Genomic DNA, 12,583 nt, shown 5'->3' with positions numbered 1-12,583 from the left:
ACAAGCGGGTCATCTTTGTTTGCATTTTCAGACTGGAGCGACTGGAGTGAACTGTAGGACTGTACAGCATACTCTAATGTGCAATGTAATCAACATTCACATCAAGGATGAGATTTCAACAGCAAAAAGATGGCCAATAAACATAAACCATGATCACAGAAGTAGAACAAGCCAGTGGACACAAAGTGCTCATGAAACAAAATCAACTACACACGCTCTGTCTTTGATTTTTGTCTTACCACCTGCACTGGACAACTTCGGTGCCGTTAAAGAAAGGGTCATTAACCTCAAGACTATAAGCACTTAAATCTCATCCAGAACAAAAAAGAGGCTCTTTAGTATGGATGAGTAAAGATCAAATGGAAAGTATACCCTCCTTTCTGCACCAGAATACTGCTAGGAATGGATAAATCTGTCTGATGCATAAAAAAGTAGAAAAGTAGTCAACTGAAAAGGAAACAGTAAGAAGTGGTCCTTCTAGGACACAGCCACTTCTTGAGGGAAAGACTTGTAAAGGGGCTTTGATTTTTGTCTTGTTTCCTCTGAAGATTTTTATTTTAGGAAAAAGTCAGACTTTGTGTTTCATTTTACGTTTTACATTCCCAGCAAATGAAGTAGGAGAAAAAGCAACTCACTATTAACTTAATTTCAGGCTTCAGACTGACATCGCTCATTAATTTTCTTCTTCTAAAAAAGCAAAAGCAAATAAAGACTTCTGAGGAAGACGTCACTTAGGGCAGACGGGGGACGCTGTGGGAGACGTGACGGACAAATCAATTCAGCAGAATGACAGGGTGCAGTATTGTGGTCCAGCCATGGGAAGACTCAGTAAAAGAACAAAGAGAGCAAAACCACAATGGCAAAGGCATGGTAACCGTGTAAAATCTTTGTTGCAATCTATTTGCAGTGTCTTCTGGTTTCCACTGATTTTACACCAGTAAGCATAGTTTTCCTCTACCATGGTCTTGGGACAGCACAGGAGGTTCCTACTACTGACCACGTGCCCACTAAACCAGTGGGAAACACTGTACTGTGGATCCATTGTAGTTTCTATATTATTCAGTTTATACCTGTAAAAACAGTTATTAATTGTCAGTAAATATCCCTGACTACAACATCCCACATAGCAGACAGGTCTGGCCTGGATCTGGTGTCAAGCCGGCACTGCTGGCTGACTTTTGGCATGGTAAGTGGTATGTCATCGAGATGTAGGCCAGGCCTGGCGTAGATGGGACTATTTATGTGATGGCATGCCATATCAGGCCCGATTATGGTTTGGTTTATGTGGCCCAGGCTCATAGAAAACAGTTCTGTCCCAGATCCGGCATCAAGCTGGCACTTCTGACTGACAGGTGTCATGGCAGAGTGTATGTCAACCAGATGTGGGCCCGGTCTGGCAATGATGACACTATTTATGTTCCTATTTTAGTTAGAAGATCCAAATACCACGTTGCAATACTGTACTGCTATGGTAGCCAACGTTTCAAATGCAGGTTTGACCGGGTTGTGATTGTACACTTTATCCAAAGCCTAGTGAGGGTTTAACACTGTAAAGGCTGTAGCTCTGGAGGTAGAGCCAGTCATCTACTGATTGGAAGATTAGTGGTTCGATCCCTGGCTCCTTCAGTCACATCAAGTCACGTGTGAATGTGCATCCATGTAGTCAGGAAGCACTTTGAGTAATCCAGGAGAGTAGAACAGCGCTATATAAGAGTCAGTCCATTCACTGTCTCAACTGAGTTTCTTCATGTTACTTTTGCACTATTATGTTCTGGCACATGTTGTTATTACATGGCTTGATTAAGGTACACATTAGGCAGACATCTGGGGCCATAGCTGAAACTGTTCTGGGCCAGGACAGGGCCAGCAGTGTGTCCTCAAATGGCCTTGAGCGGGCCCATGTGTGGGCCACCTCTGGCAAACCAAATCTGGGCCACCAAAGGGCCGTCATTCTTTGCGGTATGTGGGCCAGATCCGGGCCATACCAGTTTTGCTTGTGGGATGTACAGTAGTCAGGTTTCACAAACCCACTCCTGTCCTCATGTGCAGAAAGCTGGGGGGTTGAGGGCAACAAGGACAAAATTATGAAATCACATCAAAGGGAAGCTCAGAATTTACTCTTGGTTTGTTGCTAACTAATGATCATTAATTAAGGCCAGGTTGGTACAACTACAGTTATTAGTTAGCATTGCAAAGAACCTGAGCCACAGGTTCACAATTAAACTGTGCATATACAGAAACAGAACTGTGCTTCTTTGATTTCTACAGCATGCATTTACCATGAATTGAGTGTGGGCGAACATGATTTCCACTCCCACAGTAAACCATACATGGATACATACAGTACTTTGATTACTCTTTGGCAGTGTCAGTAGGTAGGAAGAAGGCTGGGGTTGCATCTTTGTTGCTGATTTGGCAGTCCATGCAGGTAGGCGACTGGCACCTCCATGTGTAAGGAAGAAAGCACATGATAGTCTACTAGCTAGCCTTGCCAGACCAACAGAGGAGTTGGCATCAACAATGATGATGAATATTGCAGCAACCTAATTGAGAGAAAAATGGGACTCATTTTTGCTGGGTGAAAATTGTATTCAAGCTCGAGTCGAGAAGTGGTGAATTTAAGGTGATTGTAGAGATTCCTGTAGAGATTCCTGGCAGCTTTTACAACCGGAAATGTAACATCTTCGTTGAAATCTATTCACATGGCTGGAAATAAATAGAAAAAGATTCTTTTTTTTATGTTACAGATTATTTATTTTCTTTAAAGTAAAACAGATTTTCCTCTCCCCCTGTAGCAGAATTCAGGCTGTTGGCCTTGCTTGATAAATCTCACCTATGTGATAGTGGGGAGATAAACACGCTGTTCAGCAGAAGTTTTCAAACTAATTGCATGTTACTGGTGTATTGACTAACCTCTGAGAAAATACAATTAAGTTTCCATTCAAAGTTCCTGATCAATTTTTATCCAGCAGGGTTTAATTTAGCAAACTGTGTAGCCTGTGGGACTCTGTCTAGTCAGAGTAAGAAAATACATTCAGCGCCAATCAGATTGTGACCAGAAAGAATTAACTATTGAGCCTCGTAGAAAAAAAATCATGGGTAAAGTTAATTGAAAAAGTTGTCTAAGACAAGCTCAAAACATTTAAATCTATCAAAAGGACATTTTTTTGGTCACTTTGGGTAAGCATACAGCAACACAATAATGTTATGGCAAACTTGTTAGAAGACATCTGTTCATGTAACAACAGAGCAACATTTTGCACTTTTAGACTTATTTCTGGGAGCCTCAGAAATAATTCAAATACAGTCTTTTAGCTCCATTTTTAGTCTCATCGAACTCCTGAGCAAGAGTTATTTTACTATTTTAGAGGTCTAAATATAAAAAGAGTTAGAAAGACTTGACAATATTAAAACATAATATAACTTCTCTGTGGTTCTTAATACAACTGACCACCAAATGAGCAATACTATTTGGCACATCCCTAAAAAGAACATTGGGCTCAATTTAAGGACATTTTATTCAAACGTCATTTCAGTACTCAGTTTGTTTGTTTTTTTGTTTTTTTTAAACATTATGTTTATTGACTTTTATATTACAGAACAAGCAAAGAATAGTAGTACAGTTAACCTGAGATTTATATTAAAGAACATAGTCCCCAAAATAAACAAATATAAATTAAAAGAAACAACAATAATAATAATAAAAATAAATAAATAATAAAATAAAACAAAACCGATGCACAGCATGGTAAAACAAACAAAGCAAGACGCGAACGAAAAATAAAAACAACAAAAACAAAGAAACAGATAACAAAGAAAACAACAACAAAAAAAACAAAAAAACAAACAAAAAGAAAACCACACACACACAAAGAAACCCAAAACTCAGCACCAAGTATCACTTTCTAAATTAATTCCCTTCATAATGTCTCAGAAACTCAGTTAAAGGTAACCATATTTCTTCAAAATCTACTCCCTTTCCTCTGATAATATAAGTAAGTCGTTCCAATACAATACATGATGCCATCTCCTTCACCCACATATGACTTGAGGGTGCATCCACTTTCTTCCAATACAAAGATATTAAGCGCCTAGCTTGCAGGAGGCCAAAGTCAATTATTTTAGCTGTCTGGTGCTAAAGTCACAGTTCTTTGGATATATACCCAACACACACATTTTTGCTTCAACAGGTATATTTACTCCAACAATCTTAGATAAAGTTTGCGTGATTAATTTCCAGTACTGTTGTAATTTTGGACAGCTCCATACACAGTGGAGCAGAGTGCCCTTCTCGTCTAAACATTTACTGCAGCTATCTGGGATGACAGGCGACCAGCGATTCAGTTTGACTGGGGTTATATAAGTTCTCATCAACCACTTATATTGGAGGAGTTTCATCCTTGTATTAATTGATTGTCTTTGGGCTTTTAAACATGCAGTTTCCCAGTCCACCTCGTGTATCTCCTCTTGGATGTCAGCCCTCCATGCGTCCAACTTGTCAGTGGCAGATTCCCCATCATGTGTTAACAGAGCTGTATAAACTGAAGAGATATGACTTCTGCCCACTGGCTTTTTAAGTATGACATTCTCCAATTGTGATAATAGTGGCTCAGATACAATCTGTTTATATTTTGACATAATGAAATGTTTAACTTGTACATATTTTAAAAAATGTTTTTTGGGGATGCTGTATATTTGGCATAGCTGATCAAATGTAAGAAGGTTGCCATGCTTATAAAGATCTGCCACCTTCTGTACACCTTTATCTGCCCAGATTTTGAAACCCCAGTACTCAGTTTTTAAGTTTTGTTTAATTTTAATAGGACTCCGTCATTGTCCACTGTACCCAAGAAGGTGAAATTTTGATGTGCTCCATGATTCATCTTCTTTCCTGTCCTGTTTGTGTTTCTGGGATCTATGGATTTGACTGGACCCTTGAAAATATCAGAAAATGTTTTTTGATGGGGTTTTTTGGAATCAAGAGAAATTTTAATATATGACTAATGCTAACCTAGTCATAATATAATACCAAACCACTTTTGGGTTTCTAATCAAACATTCAGAACAGAATTGTAGTGGGTCAATTTTTCCGAAACGAGTTCTAGTTTGTAATTTAGTTGTGAATTGGGGGATATATTGCCAGCAGTTTCTATCATCAAGGGAAACAACATGGTATTTTTTATGCTTGGCAAGACAACTGACAGGCATCTACATCTGCTGTTGATAAGCGATTGTAGGCGTTTCATTAAGTCACTGTTGAAGTGCACATGTGAGAAATGCCTGCGGGGGCACTAGATAGAGGAGGCTGGTTTGGAGGTGGTACGATGTGACTGACGGGGATGAGACGATAATGACAGTTTTCATTTTGGGTAAACGGCTCTGTGCTTTTGTTCACACAAATTATGAAATTGTGCTTAATGTACCATGAGCACAGTTAAAATCTATACATGAAATTAAAAAAGTAATGAACAAAACAAAAAACAAAAACCCGGGCAACGCATAATAGGTTAAAGTCACGCATTTGTGTCGTAGAAGATTTAGTAGTCGTTCAAGCTCTAAAACAGTAGAGGAAATTTGAAATAAGGGACCACATAGTCTGGAGCTTCTTTAAAAGCTGCACAGAAAGCCTGGATTTAGAGAAAAAAAATACAAGTTTAGTATATTTAACTGTTATGTCCACTTTAACTCTTGCACACTGTGTGCTGTGTTGTGATATTGTTGGAAACTACTGAACAGAGTGACGGACAAATGACTGAAGCATTCAACTTCTCTCAATTTACGTGGCAGTTAACCACAAAAACAAAAAACATTACCAAGCTGACTTCAGGATTGCCAGGAACATTAATGCAACATCCACTTTTATATAATTAACAAGTGTTGCATAACATCAAGCTCAATCATTATTGAGTTTATCTGACAGGGAAGTGGGGGCATGTCTAATAAATTAAAAAGCTTGGGAGCCACCGTGTATAGCATTACACTGTTAACACGACTTGGCATCTAAAGCCATGCTAGCGGCTCTGTGAGGTTGTACCTTGCCATATCAGAGCTTTGAGCTATAAATGCAAACATCATGCAGCGTGTTGACGGGGATGCTGTTTAACAGGATCTTCACCGTCTTTACTTAGCATGCTTAGATGCAAAAATGTGCTCGCAAGTGCGAAAACACAAACTGCAAGCAAGACTGATTAAGCGTTGGGCATGGAACATAAAAGTGATCAGAATTTTTCCTTAAGGAAATCAAGAATGGATGTAGAAAATTTTTATGTATTTGTATGTAAATATTGACATTTCTGCCTGGATCAATGTAGCAGAAAGGCCAACACTGCCATCCCCTAAAGACATGCGGCATACCTAAAAATACATTACAAATAAATCCTTTAAACACTCCCATACAGTACAGCACTGATTGGAACTGATCTACACAGTTACTGAGACACTTTATCATATTAACATATAAACTTGTTATCATATTAAAGATAGGGCCCTATGCAGACAATCTATTTCAAATGTATTTGTGTCAAATTGTGTTTCTAAGAAAGGAAGATGGCTCTAATTTTGACATTTTGGACTGTAAACCCTTCGTTCTGTCAGTAAGTCGTGGGGCTAAAAAATTAGATAAGAGGGTCTGTCACTATACGTCAGTGTCACAGAAGACAGAACCATCTAAACTTATAGATTGTTTGGCTGCTGGCTTGGAAGTAATTGAAGCTAACCCAGATTTCAGCTGCTTTTTCCATCTTCATGCTTTTTGTACTGTACATTGGTTATGTCATTCAAACACAGGTCAGTACTTTTGGACAATTAGTGACTGCTCATTCAGAAATAAAAACCCAAAACAGGGACGATTTTGTTCAGCTGCATTCAGTGAAAGTATTCTTGTTTAGAGTGAAGCAGAGTGTTGTGACATTAATGATATTTCCTGACCACTGCCTCCGTTTCTGTTCTAATTCACCGTGACAGTCTGTCATGGTGTAATGCGACTCGTTGTGTTACACATGTGCTTTCCAAACAGCACCTCACACTCTCAGACCAAGACACAAATAAACACAAAACACCTGAAGCTCGGCTTTTTCACGCAGCAGCCGACACATCTAATGAGAACCACAGAAAACGTTGATGGGACCGCTGGAGTTTGGGCTTCACAGAGCACATTCATAGACAAGTCTGCCTAAATGAACAGCATCAGATAAGCAGATGTGCAAGTTATGTTGGGTTTTTTTTTCTAACGGAAAGTGCTGACAGAGAGCTCAGTGACAGGGTTGAAATGAGCACAGTGTGTATTATGTCCCCGGCGTACATTGTGTTGCACGTACCGTCGATCCTGGCCTGAATATTTATAGTCTATCTGTGTTCATTTGTGTATGTTTATGTGTGTGTGTGTGTGCGCGTGAATCTGAAAGCCAGTGTGGATGTAAGAGCCCTGCAGGGGTGTGAGGCAAGAAGCAGCAAGAGGCAGAAAAAATCCCCGCTGCCTTTGGATTAGTGTCAGCAAACAGGAAGCCAGGCACCGTGCTCCATGTGCCTGTGCACTCTCTTAAAGCCAGTCCCTGTGGCATTATTTAGCTTTTTTTTCTCAAAGTGTCATATTTTTATGTCTAGGGTTTGGATCAAAACCCAGCTAAAGTTTTCTGATATTACCTTTAATGTCTTTTACAATCTTTCTTCACAGACTGTGTATAAAAGATAGATGTCGCCAATGTGATTTCACGTCGCCACTTGGCGGATCTATGAGATTAGTTAGCTGCCTGAATCTTTGGCTGATGTGGAAAGTAGAAATCAAATAATTGACATGTATTTTTGATGTTATGAACTGCAAAGCCAGTCACTTCTGATCATCAAAAGTAGGCATTTGACATTTTCACAGCTGAAAAGCGTCAAACTTGGCTACTCACAGCCTACTTCAGGACTTCTACATGACCTTTTTTCTCAGCTCTGTAGGTCACTACTTGTCTTTGATAGTTAAAGGATAACCAACAAGAATTGCTGTGCATCAGTCTGTTGATGTGGATCATTTGATCAGAGTGGCTTTAAAACTGCCCTTTGCGGCTTTGTACAGTTCTGATTCTGATTATTTAATGTTAAAAAAACAAACAAAACAAGTGTAACTAGGAATTTTAAATCTTGGGACTTTGTGAGATGTCTGGAAATATCACCACTCCATTTTTTCCCACTAAAAAGCAGTGCATACACCGTTTGTGGGTCACATCTGGTCTGTTGGTCTTTGTGAAAACATACAAATGCGCCCGTGACATCAGATAACCTGTGAAATCCTTTGCAAAGGACAAAGTGGTGTCTGTTTCCACCTTATAAACAACTCTGTTTCCTGGACAGCTTCCTTTGAAAAAATGAAACAAGTGACTTGCCTGCGAAGTTCCTGCTGCCGCTTTGATGATAATAGTTGCTCGTGACACCTAGACCGGAATATTTAGATGAAAGTTATAACAAAAACACTTTGGTGTCATAGAGAATATTCTCAAGGGAGCCAGAGCTCAAGCTCAATCTGTCATAATCACACATATATAGTTAAAAAGAAATTAAAAGGTGACGGTTGAGTTGACATTTTTGCACCTGTGGCAGATCCAGAGGAATTTTTTACCTTTATGTCAAAAAAAGAGAGAACTCTTTAATATTTAATCCCTGCCTCTTGATTTTTGCTACATTAATAAGACCAACTAGACCCATGATGCATGAGAACAGATTTATTCGCACAGATTTAACTGCCTGTGTAAAAAAAAAACAAAAACAAGAGTTATGAATGCATTTGTAGCAGGAGGCTGCACGGTTGATGTGCAATCTAGGTAGCAAGTAATGAAAAGGTGTTACGTCTCATTTCCCAACTTGATTCAATAGTAATAGTTCTTGCTGCTGATGTCCTCACCTATTTGCCCTCTTGAGGAATTTATTCCACTCCAAGATAAAGATGATGTTGTTCTGCCCGTGTGAAAAACCTTGCTGCTTTGCACATGCTGGCAGGAAGTCTCAAGCTAAAATAAATGAAACGGCTTCTTGATTCACAGCTGTGCATTAGTTAGTTGTTGCTATCAAAATGTAAGGGCAATAATAGAAGCTTTTTTTTCCTGTAGTCCTTCTCTGGCTGGTAGATCTCTGCAGTCACACCTTTGTCTCTCACGCTCATGTTTTTTTTAAACGAATAGCACTCAGTGCATCGTCTGTGACTGTAGGCGTCAAGACTGCAACCTCTCTCATCATGATAATAAGCGCTCCGTTTTAAGAATAACGAGGTCACGGGACACCGGTCTTGCACGTAAAGGATCGTTGGACAGCAGTAGAGAATCTCACTGCGTGTCGGATATCGTGGTCATAGGTGTCATCATTTTTTTCAGTCAGTTTTATCAATCCAGAATCATTGATACTTGGTATTTTTATACTTGTCCTTTCTGTAAATACCTGAAAGAAATACAGCCGTGAGTTACTGTCCCTGATTATACTGTAGTAAGAAGGTGCTGGTCAGCTAAAGCTTAAAAGGCAAAAGGAGAGTGTATTAATTGATTTTTTTAAACAAACAACGTATTTTTTGTTCCAAAACAGTAAAATGACTCTTCAAAAACAGGTGAACTAACTGTTGAGTCATTTGGATTATTAGCTCTATCAGTCTCTCCCCTACAGTTTTATTAATATCCTTTCAAGCTTCAGGGCTGTAAAATTGTCTCCCACATAATGCTGTACCTGAGGGCTCTGTTTCTGGCAGTCTCTACTGGGCGCTCTCTACAAACACCATAATGATTTTAAATCCATTCCCAACAGAAAAGCTGCTGCTGGGCTCTTGCATCGTGAATAGGGATGGCTTCTGGGTACGCAGGTGGATTGTCGGATGTGAGCAGGTTTGCGGTGGTGCTCTTGGCTTAGCCTTGAGCAACAGTGTCTCAATGTGGCACTAAAAATGGTCCTGCCTCCTATTGGCGAGCTCACAGCTGTGAGGCCAGTTACATGACAATATTCTCCCTAGATCTGTTTTAGTTTAGCAAATGAATAAATGGAATCTCTTGTTCTCATTTATAAAGTGTGGGTATTTTTTTTAACCATTATTTCCCACCACTGAGGTATTTAGTGTTTTCCAGGTATCTCCCCTTTAACATCGGTGGTTTATGTGTAATTCACAAACTGCAGACTGTCTCCTGGGCTGATGATTGTATTACTGAGAACTGTGTAGAATCACCCAGTAAAAGAAAGGTAGTATTATAGGGAATGATGAGACGCAATCAGTTCAGTTTCAATAGCATTTTCAAGCTTAAAAGCAAAGTTACACTCATGTTTGAATGATTTGAATGCATCTTTTATACTTAATGCTGGTATGTAAATAAATCTGAATGTAAATGATTGAAAACAGACGTTTCTATGACTGATTTTTTTTATTGTACTTGTGATACTGTTACACTTTGGGTATAATATAGGTGAGTACTGATGTTTGTTATAAATGCATATATTATACAAATTAATGCAAATGTTTGCACAAACAACACCTAATAACATTAATAATAACCACTCTGCACCTGCTGAGAAGTTGCTTTCCTTCATACATGATACGCTCCAAAGTTCCTTGCACAACAAATGGGTCATTCTAATATTGCACCAACCCATTAAGGGTGAAATGAAACTTAATTTATTGCTATGATATGTGCTCATAAAATATTATTTTTTTTAAACTGTCTTCACACAGTATATCATAATAACGCTTATAAACCTCGGCAGATCACAGCATGGGTCGCCTTGCCTAGTGTGGCAGTGCCGTGGACATCTCTGCTGACATATTCAGTGTGTGTTTCAGTGTTGTAGTAAGTTAGTCATGGTTCTCTTCAGCTTTAGGTTGCTCTACTCGTGCACAAACACACACACACAGCCGCTTTTATTTCAAGAATTGTGACACAGTGGCTTTTTAGTGCCAGAACGCAATACTGTAAATCGCAGACAGTGAATAATATTAATGACATTCACTGATCTCTTCTGAGTTCCCCTCTCAGGACAGTCTGACGCTCAGTATATTGAGTGCTCATGCTGACATTATTGAATCCTATATTTGCCCTCCTACCGTTACAGGTGCAGTGTACTGGAGCGCAAATATACCACAGGAGCCCCCCCAACAAACAAAACCTGGAATGTAAACAAGCACAGGTTTAGCTCCAAAGTCCTAATAAGGGAATTAGATTAAAAACAGTCAGTATGTTTGTTGTAATTGCCTTGTGCCTGCTGCAGCTATGATTGCATACAGAATGCCTTCAACTCCTGGGAGACTTTGTGGAAATCCTCAAATTATTGAGGTGGAGAATTATACAACAGCTGCTCCGTTTAAAGAGGACGCTTGTCTCTAATAGTGTGCATCTTAATAAGCACAAATAGCTGTGGCACAAAACAGTTCTGTGAAATGTTTCACCCTACAGGGGGTAGCCAAAATAACAAACACTTCATGAGGAAGGAATTAAAATTTGAGTTTAATCAACATTAAAAACAGCTACAGAGGAGCTTTTGGTTTTTTTAATGCGGCGTATGTCCGTCATCACGCCGCTATAGGTTTCTGTCGGGCATGTGATCACAGTTTCTCTTTCGTAATTGGAGTTTACCTGTTTTTGGCATACACCTCTGTTATTTGTCTGATTTTAGACTAATTAAATACAATTTTTTTCCTGTTTTTTTTTTTTTTACTAAACGTACAATTTTGACAACCAAGCTGCTGCTTTGCGTTTATAACCTGGTATGACACTGACATCAGCTCTACTTTGGAGCAGCTGTTGTTATACTTGAGCAGAAACCAAAGATGACTGTTGATTGATGAAAAAACAGGAGCTGTCGCTGCCCTATCCCTACTGGAAACCCCCACACTAGTGATGCGCGAATGTTTACTGCTGTACATCAAATGGTCCAAGGAAGAAACTGAAGCAACTTACACCAGATTCTGATATTAAAATAAAAATGTTATATTTCATTTTACTTGTTTTTTCTCAATAAGAGATGCTTTCCCTTTATTTCAGAATATCTAATACAGTGCACTACATTGAACTACATGGAGCTGAGTGTAATGGGCAACAACAACAAAATAAAACTAGCATTAGTGGCATAATGTAAAAAAAACTTAGTAAAACACTACATTTTGGGTAATTATTCATTGCAATAAAAAGCATAAAATTAAATTAATGAGATGTAAGTGTTATTAATATTATTTATATATATGTATCATTGAAATTATTATTATTTTAGTGGTTGTGTAACACTCACACTATATGTATTTTTATCAATGAGTATGTCTACATTTTTATTTAAAAAATCAACATATCAGGTGTGGTCTTATTTAAGCTTTCCTGTATAAAATTCTGCATTTAAGAAAAATAATATAACACACACACATATATATATATATATATATATATATATATATACACACACACACACAGACAAGAAGAGAAGAGAGAGTAATATAATAAAAGGAAATCAGTTTTATCTGTTGGATGAAGACAGACCTTTTTGTTGAGACAACCAAGAATATCCATCCATCCATCAGGGGTCGGGTCGCGGGGGCATCAGCCTAAGCAGAGAAGCCCAAACCTCTCTCTCCTTACCCTAGCAAGGC

The 12,583-nt window shown here is 38.7% G+C and overlaps 1 protein-coding gene across 2 annotated transcripts in view; it reads left to right on the top strand.

Annotated features, from left to right (window-relative positions):
- kcna4 (potassium voltage-gated channel, shaker-related subfamily, member 4) overlaps positions 1–12,583 on the top strand; it is a 145,696-nt gene that overhangs the window by 33,854 nt on the left and 99,259 nt on the right. The gene's annotated exons all lie outside the window — the stretch shown is intronic.

This window comes from Aulonocara sp. 'chitande type north' Nkhata Bay, linkage group LG1 (assembly GCF_057382095.1).
Source record: "Aulonocara sp. 'chitande type north' Nkhata Bay isolate Kocher_YH1m ecotype deep benthic linkage group LG1, A_spYH_male_GT1.1, whole genome shotgun sequence".
NCBI lineage: Eukaryota > Metazoa > Chordata > Actinopteri > Cichliformes > Cichlidae > Aulonocara > Aulonocara sp. 'chitande type north' Nkhata Bay.
The sequence above is the reverse complement of the archived record's forward strand: the minus strand, read 5'-3'. Positions and strand labels throughout refer to the sequence as shown.